The sequence below is a fragment of the Gopherus flavomarginatus genome, chromosome 18, assembly GCF_025201925.1.
Source record: "Gopherus flavomarginatus isolate rGopFla2 chromosome 18, rGopFla2.mat.asm, whole genome shotgun sequence".
Taxonomy (NCBI): domain Eukaryota; kingdom Metazoa; phylum Chordata; order Testudines; family Testudinidae; genus Gopherus; species Gopherus flavomarginatus.
In genome coordinates this window covers 17,314,062-17,336,041 of record NC_066634.1, presented here as the reverse complement: position 1 = coordinate 17,336,041, position 21,980 = coordinate 17,314,062, and the positions used below count along the sequence as shown (strand labels likewise).

General features: G+C 41.5%; 1 protein-coding gene across 13 annotated transcripts in view; it reads right to left on the bottom strand.

Moving 5' to 3' along the window:
• The window catches only part of LOC127036722 (butyrophilin subfamily 1 member A1-like), a 294,970-nt gene that overhangs the window by 48,160 nt on the left and 224,830 nt on the right, over positions 1-21,980 (bottom strand). The gene's annotated exons all lie outside the window — the stretch shown is intronic.

Sequence of the window (21,980 nt, the reverse complement as noted above, 5' to 3'; positions counted from 1 at the left end):
GAGATTCCATCACCTCCCTAGGTAACCCATTCCAGTGCTTCACCACCCTCCTAGTGAAATAGTGTTTCCTAATATCCAACCTAAACCTACCCCACTGCAACTTGAGATCATTGCTTCCTGTTCTGTCATCTGACACCACTGAGAAGAACCTAGCTCCATCCTCTTTGGAATCCCCCTTCAGGTAGTTGATGGCTGCTATCAAATCCGCCCTTATTCTTCTCTTCTGCAGACTAAATAAGCTCAGTTCCCTCATCCTCTTCTAGTAAGTTATGTGCCCCAGCCCTTTTCATTGCCCTTCTCTGGACTTTTTCCAATTTGTCCATATTCTTTGTGTAGTAGGGGACCGATAAACTGGAGCCAATACTCCAGATGTGGCTTCACCAGTGCAGAAAAGAGGGGAATAATCACTTCCCTCGATCTGCTTGCAATGCTCCTACTAATGCAGCCCAATATGCCATTAGCCTTCTTGGCAATGAGGGCACACCGCTGATTCATATCTATCTTCTCATCCACTGTAATCCTCAGGTCCTTTTCTGCAGAACTGCTTCTTAGCTAGTTGGCCCCCAGCCTGCAGCAGTGAATGGGATTCTTCTGTCCTAAGTGCAGGACTCTGCACTTGTCCTTGTTGAAACTCATCAGATTTCTTTTGCCCCAATCCTCAAATTTGTCTAGGTCACTCTAGTCCCTATCCCTGCCCTCCATCCTATCTACCTTTCCCCCCATCTTAGTGTCATCTGTGACCTTGCTGAGGGAGCAATTAATCCCATCATCCAAATAATTAATAAAAATATTGAGCAAAACGTTTTCCAGGACTGACCCCTGAGGCACTCCGCTTGATATCAGCTGCCAACTAGACATCAAGCCTTTGATCACTACCCATTGAGCCCGACAATCTAGCCAGATTTCTATCCCCCTTATAGTCCATCATCCAATCCATACTTTGGCAAGAATACTGTGGGAGACTGAATCAAAAGCTTTGCTAAAGTCAAGATATATCATAATGTATCATAATAAACATTTTGGTATTATTGAAAGCAGAGAATAAAGAATGCAAACTTACCAATGTTCTCTAAAGGTTACGGGAGAAAAAAAAAAGAAAATATTTTAAACATTGGTTCCTCAAAACTGTCCATTCCTATACATGCACTGGGGTGGGAAATAGATCAGAAGCCCCAGTGAAGGAGAGAGTGTGCCCACATAAACTAATACAACGATTTTCATTGTGACAAAATTAATATTTCATCTACTGGGGTCGCCCAAGGATATGTACTGGGACCTGTGCTGTTCAACATTTTCATAAATGGTGGTGAGGGATTAGCTGTTACCACTCAAGAAAGAGATCTTGGAGTCATTGTGGATAGTTCTCTGAAAACATCCACTCAATGTGCAGCTGTAGTAAAAAAATGAACAGAAGGTTGCGAAACATTAAGAAAGGAATAGATAGTAAGACAGAAAATATCATATTGCCTATATATAAATCCATGGTAAGCCCACATCTTGAATACTGTGTGTAGATGTGGTCACCCCATCTCAAAAAAAGATATACTGGAATTGGAAAAGTTTCAGAAAAAGGGCAACAAATATTATCTGTGGTATAGAACAGCTTCCATATGAGGAGAGATTCATAAGACTGGGACTTTTCAGTTTGGAAAAGACACAAGAAAGGGGGGATATGGTAGAGGTAGATAAAATCAGGAAGGGTGTAGGGAAAGTAAATAACAAAGTATTATTTACTCCTTCTGGTAACACAAGAAGTAGGGGTCACCAAATGAAACTAATAGGCAGCAGGTTTAAAACAAACAAAAGGACATATTTCTTCACACAATGTACAGCCAACCTGTGGAACTCTTTGCCAGAGGATGTTGTGAAGGCCAAGATTATAAAAGGATTCAAAAAAGAACTAGGTAAATTCAGGCAGGATAGGTCATCAATTGCTATTAGCTAAGATGGGCAGGGATGGTGTCCCTAGCCTCTGTTTGCCAGAAGGGGTGACAGGGGATGGATCACTTGATGATTACCTGTTCTGTTCATTTCCTCTGAAGCACCTGGCACTGGCCACTGTCAGAAAAACAGGATACTAGGCTAGATGGACCTTTGGCCTGACCCGTTCTTATGTTCTAACTGAAAAAAGAAAATATAAGTAATTAATTTAAAATAAGGCTGTAAAGAGATTTGAAAAAATATCACGATTAATCACACTGTTAAAAAAAATAGAATACCATTATTTAAATATTTTTGGATGCTTTCTACATTTTCAAATATACTGATTTCAGTTACAACACAGAATACAAAGTGTACAGTGCTCAATTTATGTTTATTTTTATTATAAATATTTGCACTGTAAAAAACAAAAGAAATAGTATTTTTCAATTCACCTAATACAAATGTCAAGGCTAAATCCCCACTCTGGCACTTCGAGTGCAGAAGGTGGGGGCCTGCAAGGATTCTAAAAATTAATATTGGCAACTCCAGGCTTGTATTAAACTCCTGAAGTTACATCTTTTCTCTGACTTTGCATGGGTAGATGTTGCCACCACCCAAGTGCACAACCCCTTTGGGAACCCAGGAAGGTGAGCTTGGGAATTCCTTCCTGTGGGGTACCCTCAAACACCCCCTACCCCCGAGGAAGAGCTGAGAAAGAAAAAACAAAGAAAATCAGCTGTTGCCACCAGCTAATAAAATAATAATAATCATAATAATAATAATAATGAGTGCATAAACCTCTTAAGACACAGAACTCCAATCCTGTTCTTAAAAATGTAAATTTTATTTAAAAAAGAAAGAAAGAAAATACATCTGAAATCTCAGGCTATTGCTAGATTTTAAAAGGGAAAATACAAGAATTAAGCATTAAGAATAGCATTCTTGAGGTTCAGATTAAAGGTTAAAAGCAAAACAAAAGCACCTGGGTTTAGCACAGATGAATCCGCAAGCCATGAAGAAATAAAGAGATAAACCTACTTGCGTCTTCCTAGACATTTCCTGATCTATTTACATATCTGGGATTTCAAATGAGTAATTTCTAGGTATAATCCAGATAATTTTTCACACCTTGCCCAAAGCTTTTTACAGCATAGCTGTTTTGATCCCATGTTCCCGGGAGAACAATCACAGAGAGACAAAAGGGGAGTCTTGTTTTAATTTTAAAAAGTTCTAGCCTTCCCATTGGCTCTTTTGGCCAGGTGCTCACTCACTTCCTTTTACCAATGCATAGGAGTGAGACTTTTAACCCTTTACAGATAAAGCAAGCAGAGAACAGCACTAAGAGGGATTTTATAGGTAACTGGTTGGCTGGGCTTAGAGGGATTTTATAGGTAACTGGTCGGCTGGGCTTACAAAAGGGAGCTACACTCCTCCCTTCACTTATCACAAGTAGTGTTGTGCAATCTCTTTATCATTAAAGTTGAACTTACAAATGTAGAATTATGTACAAAAAAAACTGCATTCAAAAATAAAACAATGCAAAATTTTAGAGCCTGCAAGTTCACTCAATCCTACTTCTTGTTCAGCCAATCGCTCAGACAAACAAGTCTGTTTACATTTGCAGGAGATAATGTTGCCTGCTTCTTGTTTACAGTGTAACATGAAGGTGAGAACAGGCCTTCTCATGGCACTATTGTAGCCGACATTGCAAGATATTTACATGCCAGATGCGCTAAAGATTCACATGTGCCTTCATGCTTCAACCACCATTCCAGAAGGCATGCATGCATGCTGATGGTAGGTTCTGCTTGATAACAATCCAAAGTAGTGTGGACCGATGAATGCTCATTTTCATTATCTGAGTCAGATGCCACCAGCAGAAGGTTGATTTTCTTTTTAGTGGTTCAGGTTCTGTAGTTTCTGCATTGGAGCGTTGCTCTTTTAAAACTTCTGAAAGCATGTGCCACATCTCATCCCTCTCAGATTTTGGAAGGCACTTCAGACTCTTAAACCTTGGGTTGAGTGCTGTAGCTATCTTCAAAAATCTCACATTTTTACCTTCTTTGCATTTTGTCAAATCTGCAGTGAAAGTGTTCTTAAAATTGCCAACATGTGTTGGGTCATCATCCTAGACTAAAATAACTGGAAATATATGGCAGAATGTAGGTAAAACAGAACAGAGGACATACAATTCTGCCCCAAGGAGTTCAGTCAGAAATTTAATTAAAGCTTATTTTTTTAATGAGTGTTATCAGCATGGAAGCATGTCCTCTGGAATGGTGGCTGAAGCATGAAGGGGCATATGAATGGCTAGCATATCTGGCACGTAAATACCTTGCAATGCCGGCTACAACAGTGCCATGCAAACGCCTATTCTCACTTTCCGGTGACATTGTAAATAAGAAAAGCGCAGCATTATCTCCCATAAATGTAAACAGACTTGTTTGTCTTAGTGATCGACTGAACAAGAAGTAGGACTGGGTGGACTTGTAGGCTCTGACATTTTGCACTGTTTTGTTTTTGAGTGCAGTCACGTAACAAAAAAAAATCTACATTTATAAATTGCATTTTCATGACAAAGAGATTGCACTTCACTATTTGTATGAGGTGAATTGAAAAATACTGTTTCATTTTTTATCATTTTTACAGTGCAAATATTTGTAAGCAAAAATAATATACACTTATTTCAGTTAAAACATAGAATACAATATATATGAAAATGTAGAAAAACATACAAAATATTTAATAAATTTCAATTGGTATTCTATTATTTAACAGTGCAATTAAAACTGTGATTAATCACAGTTAATTTTTCTAATTGTGATTAATTTTTTTGAGTTAATCACGTGAATTAACTGTGATTAATCAACAGCCCTTATTTAAAGGTGTTAGTGTCGTCATTGGCCAAAACTATTGTGACCTTTTGTATACTGCAAATTTGGAGTTTATTAAATGTAAACTGTCTAAACAACTAACTGCAAGGTTGATATTTGATAGTAATTGGACAATAATAAGTTACACAATTAGCTGCAAACTTAATATGAAATAAACAATGGGTAGAGGGGCTTTAAAAATCTGTAGATTGTTAAGTTCCTCAACCCGAGTATAAATGGATAGGTTGGTGACCTAAATGTAATTAAGTAAATTCCTGGTTGTACCATGTCTTCAGTCAGGGCAACCTAAGTTAAATAAAACAAATTGGTCTTGATCACCTAATATTTCAGTACTCAGTTATCTAGAGGGAACCCATTTATTTCCCATCCAAACAGAGAAATGTCATCATGTTTTGTGTAAGGCACTGCAAGCCAATGTTCATATAGCTGAGTTCAGAGAAATGGGGGCAGATCAGCTTTCACATAAACCTATTGGGCTAAATCTTGTTTTTCTTGAAAGGTACCCCACTCTAGGCATAGTCCCAGTAAGGTCCATCGTCAAGATTTTCCAAAGTGACTAGCAATGTTGAGTGTCCAACTGGAGACACTTGATAACCAATGGATTTTCTGAGACTTTTTATTACTAGATTGTTTTCTAATAGCGGTTAGGTTTTTTTTGCTAAGTGTCCCTTGACATAAAAAAATGCTGATGTCTATATTCAGGGAAAGACCTCATGATGGCAGAGTTAATAAGGCTAGTTTACACAGTAATTAATATTTCCTTCTACCTGGTAAGACTTATATGCTACTGTTTGCCACATAGGTAGGGTGAGATTTATGGCATCTGTTATAGTGCTTGGGCAAACAATGTGGTAGTTAACTATATAACTATATAATTTTTACTTCAAGTCACTTGAAAATGTTACCCTTAAAGCACTGCTTAGCCTACCACTCACTGACTATTTCTGTGCTTAAAACATTACCTATCTTCAAGTCAATATTAAAATCCAATCTACCTGCCTAGCTATCAATGAGCATTTTAAAGCATCTATCGCTATGGTAACATACATTCATTCAGCGCCTGAGACTTCAGCCACTGGAAGTTCATTGAATTTGAACTTCATTGAATACAGTGGGTGCAGAATTGAACTTGTACAAGCAGTTGTAGGGGGATGGGATAACTCAGTGGTTTGAGCATTGGCCTACTAGGCCCAAGGTTGTGAGTTCAATTCTTGAGGGGGCCACTTAGGGATCTGAGGCAAAATCATTATTTGGTCCTGCTAGTGAAGGCAAGGGGCTGGACTTGATGACTTTTCAGGGTCCCTTCCAGTTCTATGAAATAGGTATAACTTTAAGTCCAAGTGAAAACAGAAGGAAAGACTTGCAGTGAGAAAGAACAGAAGGAGGAAAGTCAGAGAATTGCACCAACAACAGGAAGAGGCAGGTCTACATGACTGGAGATGGCCTCCTAAGAACAGATCTGATCCAGGGAACAGAAGAGTGTACTGTCTGCTGCAAGCTAACATATGGGATATGGACCTGAGGATGAAGAGGATTCTAATGGAAGCAGGAAAGAATCCACTGACAGTCCTTCATGTGGGAACAAATAATACTGCTGCATTCTCACTGGAATACATCAAAGGAAGCTATGCCAAGCTGAGGGAGACACAAGGAAATGGATGCTCAGGTGATCTTCAATTGGATTGTACCTGTCCCTAGAGGAGGAGAGTGAAGGCAAGACAAGCATATGATGATCAACAGATGGCTCAGGCAGTGAAGGGTTTGAGATGTTCAAACACTAGGAGGCATGCATGAACTGAGGACAATTCCCATGGGATTGACTCCACCTGAATAGGGAGGGAAATAGATGTCTGGGATGGAGGTTGGCACAACTGATTAAAAGAGCTTTAAATTAGGAATTCATAGGAGACAGTTGGGAGATGCTCATGGAATCTCCACGCCTGATTCTAACATTGAGGGGGAGGAGAATCAAGTAAGAGAGGACAGAGCAATGGAGAAAGAAAGAACAGAGAGCAGTAGAATGAACATCAAGAGGAAAGATAGTGCTGATACCCATGACATTAACTGTCAGGTAGGCAAGACTTGCAGTAGAATGACTGTACCTAATCAGGTGAGGAATCTGTGTGAAATTAAAACCAATAGTAAAAGGTTCTATAGTCATATAAATAATTTAAAAAAAAATCAAAGAAAGAACTGGTACCACCAAGCACTGATGATGGGGTGGCGGGGAGATTAAAGACAATCTAGGCATGTCCCATCACCTAAACAAATATTTTGCCTCAGTTTTTAATAAGAATAATGAAGAGCTTAGGGGTAGTGGCAGAGTGGCTAATGAAAATGATGATATGGAAGTAAAAATTAGCACATCCAAGGTGGAAGTCAAACTCAAAAATCTTAGTTGGACCAAGTCGGGGGGTCTGGATAATCTACACCCAAGAATATTAAAGGAACTGGCACATAAAATTGCAAACTCAGTTGCAAGGATTTTTAATGAATCTGTAAACTCAGAAGTCGTATCTTATGACTAAAGAATTGCTAATATAGTTCCTATTTTTAAGAATGGGGGACAAAATGATCCAATAAACTACGGGCTTGTTAGTTTGACCTCAATTGTTAAGCAAAATCTTGGAACAAATTTTGAAAGAGAAAGTAGTTAAGGACATAGAGTAAAATGGTCATTGGGATAAATTTAATATGGTTTTACAAAAGGTAGATCATGCCAGACCCACCTGATCTCTTTCTTTGAGAAGATAAATGATTTTTCAGACAAAGAAAATGCAGTAGATCTAATCTACCTGGATTTCAGTAAGGCAAGAGATACAATTCCACATAGGAAATTATTAGTTAAATTGAGAAAGATGGGGATTAATACAAGAACTGTAAAGTGGATAAGGAACTGGGTAAAGGGAGTACAACATCAGGCATACTGAAAGGTGAATTGCTTGGCTGAAGGGAGGTTACTAGTGGAGTTCATCAGAAATCGATTTTAGGTCCAATCTTATTTAACTTTTTCATTAATGATCTTGGCACAAAAAGTGGGAGTGTGCTAACAAAATTTGCAGATGACACAACATTGGGAGGTATTTCCAATATGGAGGAAGACCAGAATATCATAGAAGATTTAGACAACTTTGAAAACTGGAATAATAGAAATGGGATTAAATTTAATCTTGGAAAATGCAAGGTCATGCATTTAGGGACTAAGAAATCAAATTTTTGCTATAAACGGGGGATATACCAGTTGGAAGCAACAGAGGAGGAGAAAGACTTGGGTATATTTGTTGATCACAGGATGACTATGAACCACCAATGTGATGTGGCCATGAGAAAGGCTAATACTGTCCTAGGATGCATCAGATGAGGTATTTCCAGTAGAGATAGGGAAGTGTTATTACCATTGTACAAGCCCTCAGCTGGAATACTATGTGCAATTCTGGTCTCCCATGTTTGAAAAAGATGAATTCAAACTGGAACAGATGCAGAGAAGGGCAACTAGGATGATCAGAGAAATGGAAAACCTACCTTCCAAGAAAAGACTCAAGGAGTTTGGCTTGTTTAGCCTAACTAAAGAAAGCTGAGGGGAGATATGATTGCTCTCTACATCAAAGGGATATAGTTAAGCATCAGTGTTGACAAAAAACGAAATGGATATAAACTGACCATCAACAAATTTAGACTTGAAATCAGATAATGGTTTCTAACCATCAGAGAAGTGAAATTCAATATTCAGTTCAATCTTTTAAATGAATTCAAACCTCAAAATATGAAAAGTTTCTACTCAAAAGTAAATCATGCTAGCTCTGTTATGTTCCTGTGTTATTTATTTATTGGGTTTTGTTGCATGAATCTGAGAATTTTAGTAAATATTGAAATGAATTTAAAGTATCAGATTATCTATTAATACATATGGCAGCCTACAGATCCATGTTGATTTAGTGTACAATGGTTTGTGCAAACAGCTCTGAAAATTACTTACAGATAGGATATTGTGATTTCATTTTCACTAATAGTGCTGTGCTATTACAGAGGCTTTATTTATGAATTGTTAGTAACTGGATTCTGCCACATTCACATTTTTTTATATTAATATAAAAGAACTAATTATTCAACGTAATTTCCTCATGCAGGGCTGGATCCATTGCTCATTCTAATTAGTGGAAACACTTTCAATTACTTAATTAAGCATTGTATCAGGAATATACAGAGACTGAACTTGTCAAATAGATTTTCTGGGTGAGGAGAAATGTTATTTCTGTGTCCTGTACATTTGTCCAAGGATATCTATGGTAAAGGTTGAAAGAATGTCAAGAACAAAAAGCTTGGGGGAAGAGATGTCCCTTCTCCGTTTGTAAAGCATCTCTCTGAATGGACAGGCAAAGCAATGAAATAGGAGTCAGGTTAGCAGTGTTGGTGGTCAGAACATGAGAATCAATATAATATCAATGAAAGTGAAGAGCTCTGTATTGAACAGTTTGATGTTAGGGTCACCAATAACTGAGATTATATTTGTCACAGTTCAGGACAAATGCACCTGTATTCCCCCTCCTGATCCACCAAGGGCACCTGCTTTCATACTCCCAGCACACCTCCTCATCCCGCAAGTCATCACCTCTCTTGAGTGGTGACAAGTTATAAATTACCACACATTTCTTTCTAAGCAAGCACATTCATTATTAAGGGGAAAGCGTTACATGGAACACATATTAAAAAACAATAAATGTTCCTATATGCATGCTGAATGATTACCGGAGGCCACCCATCACAGGTCCTCCATAGTCCAAAGTCCTTCCAACCCTTCCCAGCAAGGATTCGGGCCCTCCCTTGTACAGAAGGTCCAGTCCATTTGCTAGACCAGAAAGAAGTCCCTGTGTTAGTTGAAACTCAAACTATTTATCCAAAAGTTATTTTTTGTCTGTTTGTCTCTGGAGAACTCAGTTCAAATGAGTATATGGGAGCCTGTCCAGGTGCTGGTAGCTCTTGAGAGGTGTTACAGCCTGAGTGAATTTGCCTACTCAACCCCACTTTTCTGAGTTCCTGGGACAGCGGTTCCCCCCTCTCCCCCATGGGAATATACAATCCCTGGCCTACAGTGATTCATAAACTTAATACTGTAAGAGCTCCCAAATATATTTCAGGAAATTTCCTTATCTGTCACAGTGCTGAACTGGCAGTTCTTAAAAACTAGGATGCTGTGCAATGGAAGAGGACATCTTCGCCTAACCAGGCATGGTGACAATTCCCTCCCGCTGGAATGGACTGAGACACATTAACTCTAGTAACTAACTTTTATACCCAAGTCCATACAGCATACTTTCAAGATAGTTACGTAATTTCTTAAATATTATCGGTTCATACATCTGGCAATGATTGTGAATCTTGGCAAGTTATGAGTTTTCTGCAGATACCTTACATGTTACCCATTATGGATAAATACTCTGCAAGACAGGTGTCTGTAGTGAGTGTGTCAGGTCTGAGATGAGAGTTGTTTTCAAATGAGAGGGGACCTTTTGCCATGGGGGAATGAGACCACACAACATTTCTGTTGGGGGATGGGAGAATGGGAGACAATAATAGGGGGTCAAGGGACATGGGGGACACACAGAGCCTGTGGGATGGGAGGACGAGATAGTCTCAACAATAGAGGGAGTGGGAGGATGGCTCACAGGGACACTTACAGTCACTCCCCACTCTGATTTGCTCTCTCCTGCTGCTGAGGGCTCAGGTACAGAAGCCAGACTTTGTCATTGCTCTGAGCCTCCTTCAGCTCATCAGGGTTTAGGAAGCTGGTCTCTCTCTGAAATGCATTGTCTACATCTGGCATCTGAGATCAGTACTGTTCTGTGTTTCCTGTCCTACCGGCCTTACCTCCAGCCACAACCTCTCTATTTAGGGCTGGAAGTTTGAGATTTGAATGTGGTTGGGTTTTATTCAAGCCTAATTATATCACTAAAAAATCCCTTCTTGTTTATTATTGAGAAAGGATTCAGAAAAATGAATGTACAGCTGGGATGGGGCCAGGTTAAAAGTTACCATGTGATAGAGATCGCCTGGAAGACTCCCTGTATCCATAACAATTTTGCCTCCATCCTGCTTTCTTATTACTGGTAAGAAAGATGCTGCTCCCCAGCAAGGTGGAATTCAGACCATGGAGGGGGTGGCACAATAAAGTTTAAGGCCAGAGGAGATCACTAGATTGTGTAGTGTGACCTCCTATATCTCACAGGCTTCCCACATCACCCAGCTAGCAAGCCCAACAACCAGAATTAGACTAAACTATCACATGCCTGAGGAGACTACACTATTGTATGCTGTAGACAGAGAACAGGGAGGGACCAACGTGCACTAGTGCCCGAGGTGCAACAATGCACCTGTATTAAGGAGGTGGAGTATATGTAAGACATGAGAAGTAATTGTTGTATTGTACCCAGCACCAGTGAGGCCTCAGCTGGAGTTCCGTGCCCAGCTCTGGGAGCCACTCGTTAGGAATGATGAGAGCAAACTGGAGAGAGCACAGGGCAGAGCAACAGAAATTACCAAAGCTTTAGAAAACCTGCCCTGTGAGGAAAGGTTAAAAAAACATAGGCATGTTTAGTCTTGAGAAGAGAAAACTGGGCTGGAGGGGGGCAGTATTTAGGGACTTAAAGATACAAAGAGTCAGCTAAATATTTCTTAAAAATCTGATTCCTAATAATCTAAAACACCCTGAAAGTCAAAGAGATTGATGGTACATCTTCCAATGCAGAATTTCCAGACCAAATTATTGTTTGTAGATCTTCTCTGAGCTCTCCCAGGCATGGTGAGCCCACTGCTGGAACATGGTATGCAGTTCTGGTGTCCACACTGCAAAAGGAATGTGCCTAACTCACTTTTGAAAATGGGATTTAAGGGCCTGTAAATGAGTCCACTCACTGCTATGCTCCCTCTGGTGGACAAGTCTGGCATCCTAGCATTCTCACTGGTCTAGCGCTCCCTGCTGACAATTGCTCCAGCATTGTGGCAGTTTCTTTGCAAGATAACTTGGACCTTTGCTGGGCCACTATGTTTAGTCCACCCTTTCCAGGGGAACAACTGTCCAAACTTGTCTTTAACAGAAACAATTCCTTCCTCTTTCTCTGGAGTGACTCCTCAGTCTGTCTTCAGCTCAGCCTGCTACCCCCTTGCTGGGCTTGGTCACCCTCTCCATGTGCTTGTACACCCCCTTCCATGGGGCCAAGAGGTGAATCCAGTCCCACTCTCAACACTAGGTTCTGGCCACTGTAATGAACAGCTAGGTCTACTCCTTTACCTGTGTCGGGGTTTTCCCTGGGCCACTTCCTACATCTCTTCTCAAGTTCCCTCTGGTGGACCCAGAACACTGCATTGAAAAACCCATTGAACAGCCATGACTGGCCTGGATCAGCTGACTCAGGCTTGCAGAGCTTGGGCTGCAGGGCTAAAAATTGCAGTATAGATATTTGGGCTTGGGCTGGAGCCTGGGCTCTGAAACCCCATGAGAGGGGAGGATCTCAGAGATTGGGCTCCATCAGAAACCTGCAAGCCCACGTCAATTGACCTGACCAAGCCCCAAAAGCCCAAGTCAATTGACCTGTTTCTGAGACGCAATGCTATAGGTTTTATTGCAGTATAGACATATCTCGGTCACTTCTCAAGTTCCCTGCCTGGAGAGTTTCTTCCCTGATCTTAGCTTCCTTTCCTGCTCTGGCTCCCCCTTGCTGCCCCAACACACTGCAGTATCCTTTATGCTCTCTGTAGCATCTACAGAGAACTGCTGTCTACTTTTATACAGGAATCACCCAATTTCTCTCGGATGATGGCCCTGTAATCAAAGCAGCCTTATTCCCAGGCTCCAGCCAAGGGTCAAGTTATCCTGTTCCAGGTCCTAAGCAAAGCAGAGTGAATAATTGATTGTTCAGTTCGGTGGCTGAACCAAAAATTTGACCAAAATATGCTTTGTTTCTAACCTAGATTGATTGTTTTTCTTATTGAAATGAACACCTTTTCCCCCTATCCGCGCAATTTCATTTGGGTCAATTTCAAACACAATGGAAAGTAAATACAATGATTTTTTTTTAAATCCAGTGCCAGTTCAATTCCATTTTTTTCCTTTCTTTTTTTTCCTTTTTTTTTTTAAAGAAAATGTTGATTTGAAATGAAATGTCAGAACAGATCATTTCAGCATTTTCTAAATGGACTGTTTTGACATTTCTGAAATGTTTGTTTTGAGTTTTTCTTTTGGCTGAAACTATTCACTGAAACGTACCTGAGTTCACTAATAATTTTTGTGCCCTGAAAAGCGCATTTTCCAGCAAATTTAGTGTTATTGATTTGTTGTCTTAAAATCAAGTGTAGATGTCTGTCTAAAATACACACTCTTGCTCATCCAGAAGATATTTGGCTTGGTAGAGAAATCAATTTATGAAATTCTCTGTCTTGAGTCATGCAGGTTAGACTTTGCCTAAGCCACCTACATGCTTCTGAAAAGTTTACCCTTTGGGATTATTGTATGCAACCAGGTGAACATGAGCTGCCTGGTGAGCAAGAAGTGAGCAAAGTTCAAAGTGGAGGTAAGATGCAAATTTTTAAGTGAGGATAATTAACCATTGGGACTATTTACCAAGGGTTGCGGGAAATATTCCATTATTTGCATTAAATTTAGACTCCTTTCTAAATAACAAACTGGAGCTCACTTGGAAGCTATGGGCTTGATAAAGGAATCAGTGGGTGAAATTCTCTGTCCTGTGCTATGCGGGAAGTCAGACTAGATGATCATGATGGTCCCTTTTAGCTTTCGAATCTAGAAATCCTGCAGTATAGTGTGTAACAGCATTTGTAGAATTGGAAACTTCATCCACCAACAGAACTGCAAATGCTACTCAAGAAGTAACAACATTTACTTCCTCCTCCCCTCCAGCAGCTTCCTCAGACTGCACTGATCCATACAGCTGTGTTCTCCCCCTCCCTCCAAAAGGAACAGACAATGGCTCATATAAAGAAAAGAAATGACTGTGCTTGATATCTCCCATAGTCCCTTTAAAAAACTCTGAAAGGTTTCAGCTACAGCTACAGAAAATCTACGTTTAGATTTATATATTCTTTACAAATATTGGTTTTGCTCATAAAAAGTTAGGCCTAGAACTGCAAGTGCAACATTTTAATGGACCTAATTTGTGTGCTCAGTCACCGTGTTTACGCAGGCAAATCAGGTAAATGTGCACACAAATCAGCAGTACTAGTCATTTGCTTGTGAAGGTGCCTTATTGCATGCAAACTTGTGATAACTGCATGCACAAACGGGATATGGAATGTTGCAGCACCACATGCATTTTGCATGTGTAACCCTCTTGCCCATCAGAGTTGGCAGCAACAAGGGCTGGGTTCAGTATCTAGGGGTTCCTTTTCAATAACACAATGCGAAACCAGCTCAAACCCCTACCCAGTGACCTGGGACAATTACAAACCACCCCCCAGGCGCCTCTAAGAGGCAATACTTCCCCTCTCTGTGCTTGTGAGTGTAGCAAAATCATTTTAATAAAGGAGGGAAACAATACGGCATTATGTTGGGGAAACACCACAAACAGGATTCATAACACAAACCATGAGCAAAAGAGCCACCTCCAAGTAAGTTTGGCAGTGTCCTTTTCCCCTCAGGATCTTAAGTCCAGCAACCCAAAAGTCGCACAACTCACATTTGCTGTCCTTGGTCAGAAATTCAGTTCATCTGCAGAGTTCACCTCACAGTCTGGATGCAAGGGGTGGGGGCAGTAGTGTAGCTGGCGGGGTTCAGTGGAAGCAGCCACTATCCATCAGGCCGGCAGGCGCTGAAGTGGCACCTGCTGCCCGGCACTGCCAATCACGTGGCTAGAGGAGCCGCGGGGCGGAAGCCCGGCACGGAAGCTGCGCCTGTCAGACGGCGCTGCCAAGCACAATCCTGGAGGAGCTGCAGGGCGGCAGCGGCAGCCCAGCGTGGAAGCGGCGCCGGCCAGCTGGTGCTGCCAGCCGCATGGCTGGAGGAGCGCTGGGACAGGAGCCTGGGACAGGCAGCAATGCAGGAGGGAAGGTGAGCGGGGGTGTGTGTGTCCGGTCTAGGGACGTGGCCAGAGGAGGAGTCAAGGGGAGGAGCCTTTTTTATGTTTTTTGCTCCCCCTACACTGAAAACCTGGCTACGTCACTGGGACGGGGGGAGGTATGGAGGGTACCTTACACTCTCTACTGCTCACGTTCTTAATGGCCAATTGCCATGCCTCTCGGTGGGGTTCTGCTCCAGTCCTCTCCACTAGCGATCTCTCTCCTGCAGCCCCTCCCCGAGTCCTCAGCAAGTTAAGCGGTTAGTAGGAGAGCCTCACTGCGGGTGCACCTGGATAGTCTTCTTTTATCAGAACCAGTAACCCAGAGTAGGTTTGATGCTTAGACCTAGGTATCAGTTATTTCAGCTCTGCAACATGTAACAAGACTCTTACTAAAGTCAAAATTAGCTCTGTTATTACACAGTGGGGGGAGGGGGAGAGAACAGGTCAAAGCAGTGTTCAGGGCACCCAGAACAGCCTCTTACTACCAGGCACAAATACTTATCCCCAACCTCTCCAAATTCACTGGACTTTGGAACTCATGTCCTTTGCCCAGCTAGTGTTGCTTAGTTGAGGACAAGTCCCTCAGTCATACAATGCCAAGTACAGGTCTACTATCCTTGATTCACATAACCAGGATAACACTTTACTATTAAATAACAAAGAAACTGGGGATCCCACAGCAGCCAAAGTGACCATTTGGGCAAGCAGTCCCATCATGCTAGGCAGGGTAGAGGTGCTCAGGCAAACAAGATCAGCCCCTGAAGTCCTTTTCCACAGCTCACCACCAGATGTCAGGAGAGAGCTCATTCTGTCTCTACTTACACATGCATAAAATGTCCCTGATTTCTGAAAACTCTGGGCCTTTATATGAATTTTTCATTGTTAAAGAAGCCACTTTCATTCTGCTTCTGTTAAACATGGTAAGTGAATTTCTTTAGGGGGATATACAAACATTATGGGGAAAATACAAACATTCCCCATAGACTGCTGATTGACAGTTCAGCTAGGGTGACGAGATGTCCTGATTTAATAGGGACAGTCCTGATTTTTGGGTCTTTTTCGTATATAGGCGCCTATTACCCCCCACCCCCTGTTCTGATTTTTCACATTTGCTGTCTGGTCACCCTAAGTTCAGCTGCCCTCTGCTCTAGAGAGACCAACTCTAGGATTAAGAAGGGAGTTTTGTCTCTTCGGCCCATCCAGTCCCGACCATCTCTGATAGATGGCCCATAAGGGGTGGGGGGTGTATTTGGTGCCTGTTGTGATTTAAATGTAGCCCAAATAGAAGCAGATTTTTGGTTTTTGCAGGCCAGTTGACTGCTGAAGGAGAAATCAGTGACATAGTGTCTGGGTATTTTATTAGTGTAATTTGTTTATTTACACCATATACACCAGTCCTGTAACAAAATTGGTCATAAACAGCATGCAGTTATACTTTTTTTTTCCTGCAGAAGTCTCAGCCAAAGTACCAATTCACAGTTCTGCATCAGAATTTGACACTAGTTAGAGAGATGAAGCATAGGCGCCAACTTTCCCCGGTGCCCATGTCCCCACACCCCAACTCCACCCTTACCCCCCCCCGCTCTACCCCCATTCAAACCCCTTCCCCAAAGTCCCCACCCCAACTCTGCCCCCTGCCTCTGGATTCCAATGATATTTGGTATGGAGAGGATCTGAGAGGGGGTCAAGAGAAAAGGGAATTTGACCAACCTCGAGAGGGGCTTTATACTAAGTTGAGGGAAGAAATAAGAAATTGGATAGGAGAACCTAAGCCAGAAAAGTCTGTAGCAGTGATTGAATGGAGATCAACTATTAAGGATGCAGCTGGGAAGATATAGTCAGAGCAGAGACAAATAATTCCTGCAAGTTCATCTGACTTACAGTTGATGGTAAAGCCATTGGGCCCAGTGAATATGAAAAAATTAGCTACCTGGCTGGTACAGTGGGCAGAATTAGGAGGAACAGATAATTTAAATATGAATGAATCTTATAGGTTTATCAGAGCAGCTACCACTGGAGAGATTAGACAGGTAGAAGATCGAGTGAAAAATGCTTTGCACAGACAGCCAGAAGCACACCAAATGATATTATAATGTATTATGCTGTTAGGAAAAGAGAGAGGTCAAAAACCTATGAAGGTGTTATCCAGTGCAAATTACATGAAACCTGGAGATTCACCCAGGAATGACCTGTTAAGGAGAATAACATTGAGATTATTGGCTGGAGAAATACAACCAGTGACAAATCCCGGGGCGGAGGTCGACAGACATGTCATGGCTGATTGTTTGATGACAGTTGATTTAAATCACAGGGAATTTTGGAATGATGTGTTTGAAGACTTGGACAGAGATTTATTAGCGATGTCTACTAATTTGGTAAACCAAGCAGCCCAGTATGAGGGGTTAACTGTTATGGATGCATGGGAGCACTGGATAGTATGCCAACAAATGATGAAAAGGGGGAAGCCAGGTAGAAGTATTGAAACCTAGAGTATCTTTTGTTGAAGCAGTAACAAACTTGTAGATCAGGATCCCATGAGAGAGGAAGAGGTCGTGGTAGAGGACAAAACACCCCACCCCAAGGAGGTAGACAGTGGGATAATCAAAATGAGCCCTAGAAAGAAGTTAACTATGTAGTTGCTGGAGGAAATTATCAGTTGGATTTTGTAAAAACGCTAAAAGAAAAAGAATTCTTGATTTCTTTGCAGTCATTTTGAAGGGAAAATGGGCCCTTTTCCCAAAGAAATATCTGTAAATAAATCCAGGCAAAGAGACTATTTCATTAAAATCATTTGGCTATGAACATTTTAGTCAGATTAGAAAAACATAAGGGGTGTTTATTGGAATTTAACCACCCAAAACGTAAGAAAGAAATATCAAGGAAAAGAGCATGTGTATCATATATTGTAAAAGGGGTGAGGAAAATGCAAATATGCAATGCTACTTAATTAAAATCCTATTAGGCTCCAAGGGGCTACAATAGGTGGTGTTTTACTTTTTGGATTACATTGCGTTTTTGAAAACAGGAGTTAAAGGTAACAGGCAATCGAAACTCTGGTAAAAGTTAATTGTGTCCCTTTTAAATAGGTTTTAACCTGTGAATGGCTCTGGATCTAAAACCAAGACAGGAAGCATCTGTGTGCTAATGTAAATTACCTAATTGATAAGATAGAAGCCACTGAAATCTGCACTGCCTATGAAACAAACTCAGAAAAAAATGGGAGTAATTCCTCTGTTTTGCTTGCAGTCAGCAAAGGTATTTGTATAAGAAAGAAATATTTTAAACAATGACTGATCGCCCCAGAAGGGGTAGAAATATGTTTTTGTCTTTTAGAAAATTAAAGAAAGCTAATGTCAGCTAAAAAGCAATCAAACATACCATGCATTTACTGGTTCAAAACCAAATGAAAGGGTTAGCGCTAAATGCAGATACTTGTTTTATCCAACCAGGAATACAAAGTGTTTTGGATACTATCAGGAAATACTAAGGTTTTAATATACATGACAGAGGCTGCACCAAAAGCTGAGAAATATTCTTGGAGTGCTGCTGGGTGCACTTTACACCCTGACCACCTTTGGCACTCCCTGGACGGCCGCCTGGTTGTGCCTCAGGTGCTCTTGCCCTATTTCGAGCAAAGGCGGGGAGGGATCATTGCTGCAGTTAACGTAATTGGTATGCACCTAATTTTAATTTGCCTGGTAGTTGATGTTTTCCATCTTTGTAGTCTTAGATCTGCTGTTTTCCTTCCTGCTGACCTTAGTATTTTGCAGGCCTGTGCAGCTGGATTTCTTTTGGGCACATTCAAGCCCCCATCTTTCTCGGCTCTCAGTGAAGTCTCAGCTATGAGCAGTGTCCTTGGGCGGGATCCAGTGTTTTATCTTTGAACTAAGTTTGCAGTGTTGAATTCATTCATCCTCTGCTCCTTTTGTCTTTTTCTCTTCCATCCTCGGCCTCTCATACCTGCAAATGAAACTTCTACTTTCCACTCACGCACCTTTGACCCTCCCCAATATGCTTTGCGATGCTTGCAACAGTATTGGCCACATACAGTGCTGATCTGCATTTTACCACATTGTAAAATAGTTATGTGCATCTTTGCAGATTCAGCACAACCTCCACTCCCCCCACCACCTGCAGTCTGCCGGGACAGTGGAACGTCAAAATGGGATTTTAAAAATAAACTGGCCAAGATTTGTGCTGAGATGAACTTAAAGTGGCCAGATGTCCTGCCATTAGCATTGATGAATATGAGGGCCACTCCTAATCGAAAGACTGGACTCAGCCCTCATGAGATTCTAACAGGATGCCCGATGCGACTTCAGGCGACACCTCCACTGACTCTTGTCCAAATGGACATTCATTTAATGGATGACACAATGCTTAATTATTGCCAGGTACTAATACAATGTGTCAGGAGTCTTTATACACAGGTGAAAGAAGCACTACCCAAGGATCCTGAGCAACCCTGCCATTTGCTGGAACCAGGAGACTGGACCTACATAAAGGTCCATCAGCGAAAGACCACCCTGGCCCCGTGCTGGAAAGGCCCATACCAAATCCTGTTAACTACTAATACCGCTGTGAAGTGTCAAGGACTGACTGCCTGGACCCATGCTTCGCACTGCGAGATGGCTCTCCAACTGATGAGCTGGCTATCTCTCCTTCTGGTGCTGCTGTTCCTTCTGGAAAGCAGGAGAAAAGGACAAGGTGAAGTGCTAGTAACCTCTCCCTTGTCCACTGACAGAACTACCATGAATTTGGATTTTGCTGAAAGACCCAAATCATTACAAGGTAATGTGCTAGTAACCTCTCCCCTGCATGATGCTAAACCACGACTGTTCCAAGACAGAAGAAAGAACACTCACGCTGCCAAAAACCACCAAAGTCCAGGGATTCTTGACTACAAAAGACATTAAGAATTGGCCCTGGTGAAAGAGATGGAGTATTGTAACCTAACAGGGAGAAACTGCGCTTGGGACTGTAGTATTGATCGGTGGTTTGGGTTTATTCCAGGGACTGGGCTCTGTGCTTTTGGACAAGTACCTTCAGCATGTATAGCCCTCTCTATTTGGCTTTCAGATGACGAATACCAAAGGCGCCTTGCTGCCATGACAACCGCCCCTGCCATTATCCTCACTACCACTACCACCCCTGTAACACATCCTAATACAGACAATACCATATACTCTGATGAAACCCAATGGTCAAGGCCTTTATATCTTACTAATCTCTATGGAATGGAGCCAAGAGTGCAGCAGCAATTTGGAACATTTACAAAGGCCAACAACATGATGAGAAATTAGAGCAACTGAAAAAAGGCCACTGGTCTTATTATTGGAGCACAGTTAACCCAGGTACAGGCTGGGACTGGAGAATTACATGTTATTTCTGCCCTTAATTCAATGACCCAGAAGCAGTTGACAGAGATGGTACTGAATATCACTGAAGCAGGAAAGAAATTGTAGTGGGATCTGGCATGTTCAGAAATTCAGGATTTTCTGAATGACCAGCTCATGGCCATTCGGAGTGATCTTGAGCATCAGGTGTGGCCCATGGCCCTTACTAGTGCTTCAGGAATGCCATCTGATCTGTGGCCATGGAGACATACTTGGAGATTTTCAGGATGGAAAATCTCACAGTGCTCTTTCCAAGCATATGGGCTGGTTGGAGGGGCGTGAGCTCCCACAGACTAAATCCTGCTGGGTCCATGGGAAGGATGCATGTGGGATTGGATAATTCATCGTGATATTTGGGAAATTAAACCACCTGGTATGCCTAACCAATTTATAGTCAGTGCTCCTGGAATAACACCCGACATTTGGATAGGGATAGGGAGTCAATGGACACTTTGGCTGTTAGAACTCCCACAGCTTCAGTGTGTACATAAACTGAAGCCCAGGGAAGTTGTCACTGTTTATGACAACATCTGTTGCGAAGGTTTGGGACAAAGAACTACCCTGACAGGACACCTGCTTTTCCAAGTGAATAACAGTGTGTGTATGTAAAGGCCACCACTTTGCAGGACACACATTTTAATCTCACCACTGCTGCAGGAAATAATATTTATTGGCCTGCGCATAGAATTCTACAATCAGCCCTTAGGTTCCAGATACCCTTTAATTGGGCTGCCTTAGCACCTGGCCAATTCCTAAATTTGCTTTTACTCCTACCAGAGGTCCAGAAAATCTCTGAATTAAGGGCAAATTCATATGCTTCAAAATATATATCAAATTGAAAAGTATGCCTTTCATACAGCCTATAGAGTGTCTAATTCATGTACTAATTATGATGTATTGTGTTTTGTTACTAAGGCTATACAACAACCCCATTATATTATTACAATGGGAATGCTAATGCTTTTAGTATTGTTGCTTAGTTTAGGATTATGTTATTGTTGTTCCAGAGTAGTTGTAAAGGATATAATAATAATAATACATTTCATAGTAACCATGCATTGTAGTTGCATCCAACCAAAACTCATGAGGCTGAACCATTTGATTTAGAATCAGAAATACAACGTTTGGTGAACATGGTGGTTTAAGACTGATAGTTGTGCTGGAAGAGCAAAAATCGGGAGAGTGGAAGTTGGGAAAAGTGCAGACATCTTAATCTTCCAGGAAGATCAAGAGTCAGGCTAACTCTTCTATTTAATAAGGCAAGACTTTAAGGCTGGGCCTGGGCGAGTGGGAAAAAACTATGAGAGGTTATTTTGACCATGTGTTAGATAAGAATGGAATGCAGATTGTAGCAGAAAATTGCTGAGAAAAGTAAGCTATCAGGAAGGAATATGTATAAACAAAATGCAGCTGTTGATCATTGCTGTATGTAATAAAAGGTATAAATGCTTGCCCTAATTGTTTATCTGGCGGAGACCTGCCTAGGTAGGGGAATCCCTGCCTGAGCGTACTCTCCCAACCAATTGCAATTGCTCATAATAAAACTGTGTCATAAACAGATAGCTAAGGGTTAATGTCTCTTTCACCTGGAAAGGGGTAACAAACAACACCTGACCAGAGGACCAATCAGGAAGCAAGACTTTTTCAAATCTGGGTGGAGGGAAGTTTTGAGTGTGAGTCCTTTCTTCTTGGTCTGTTCT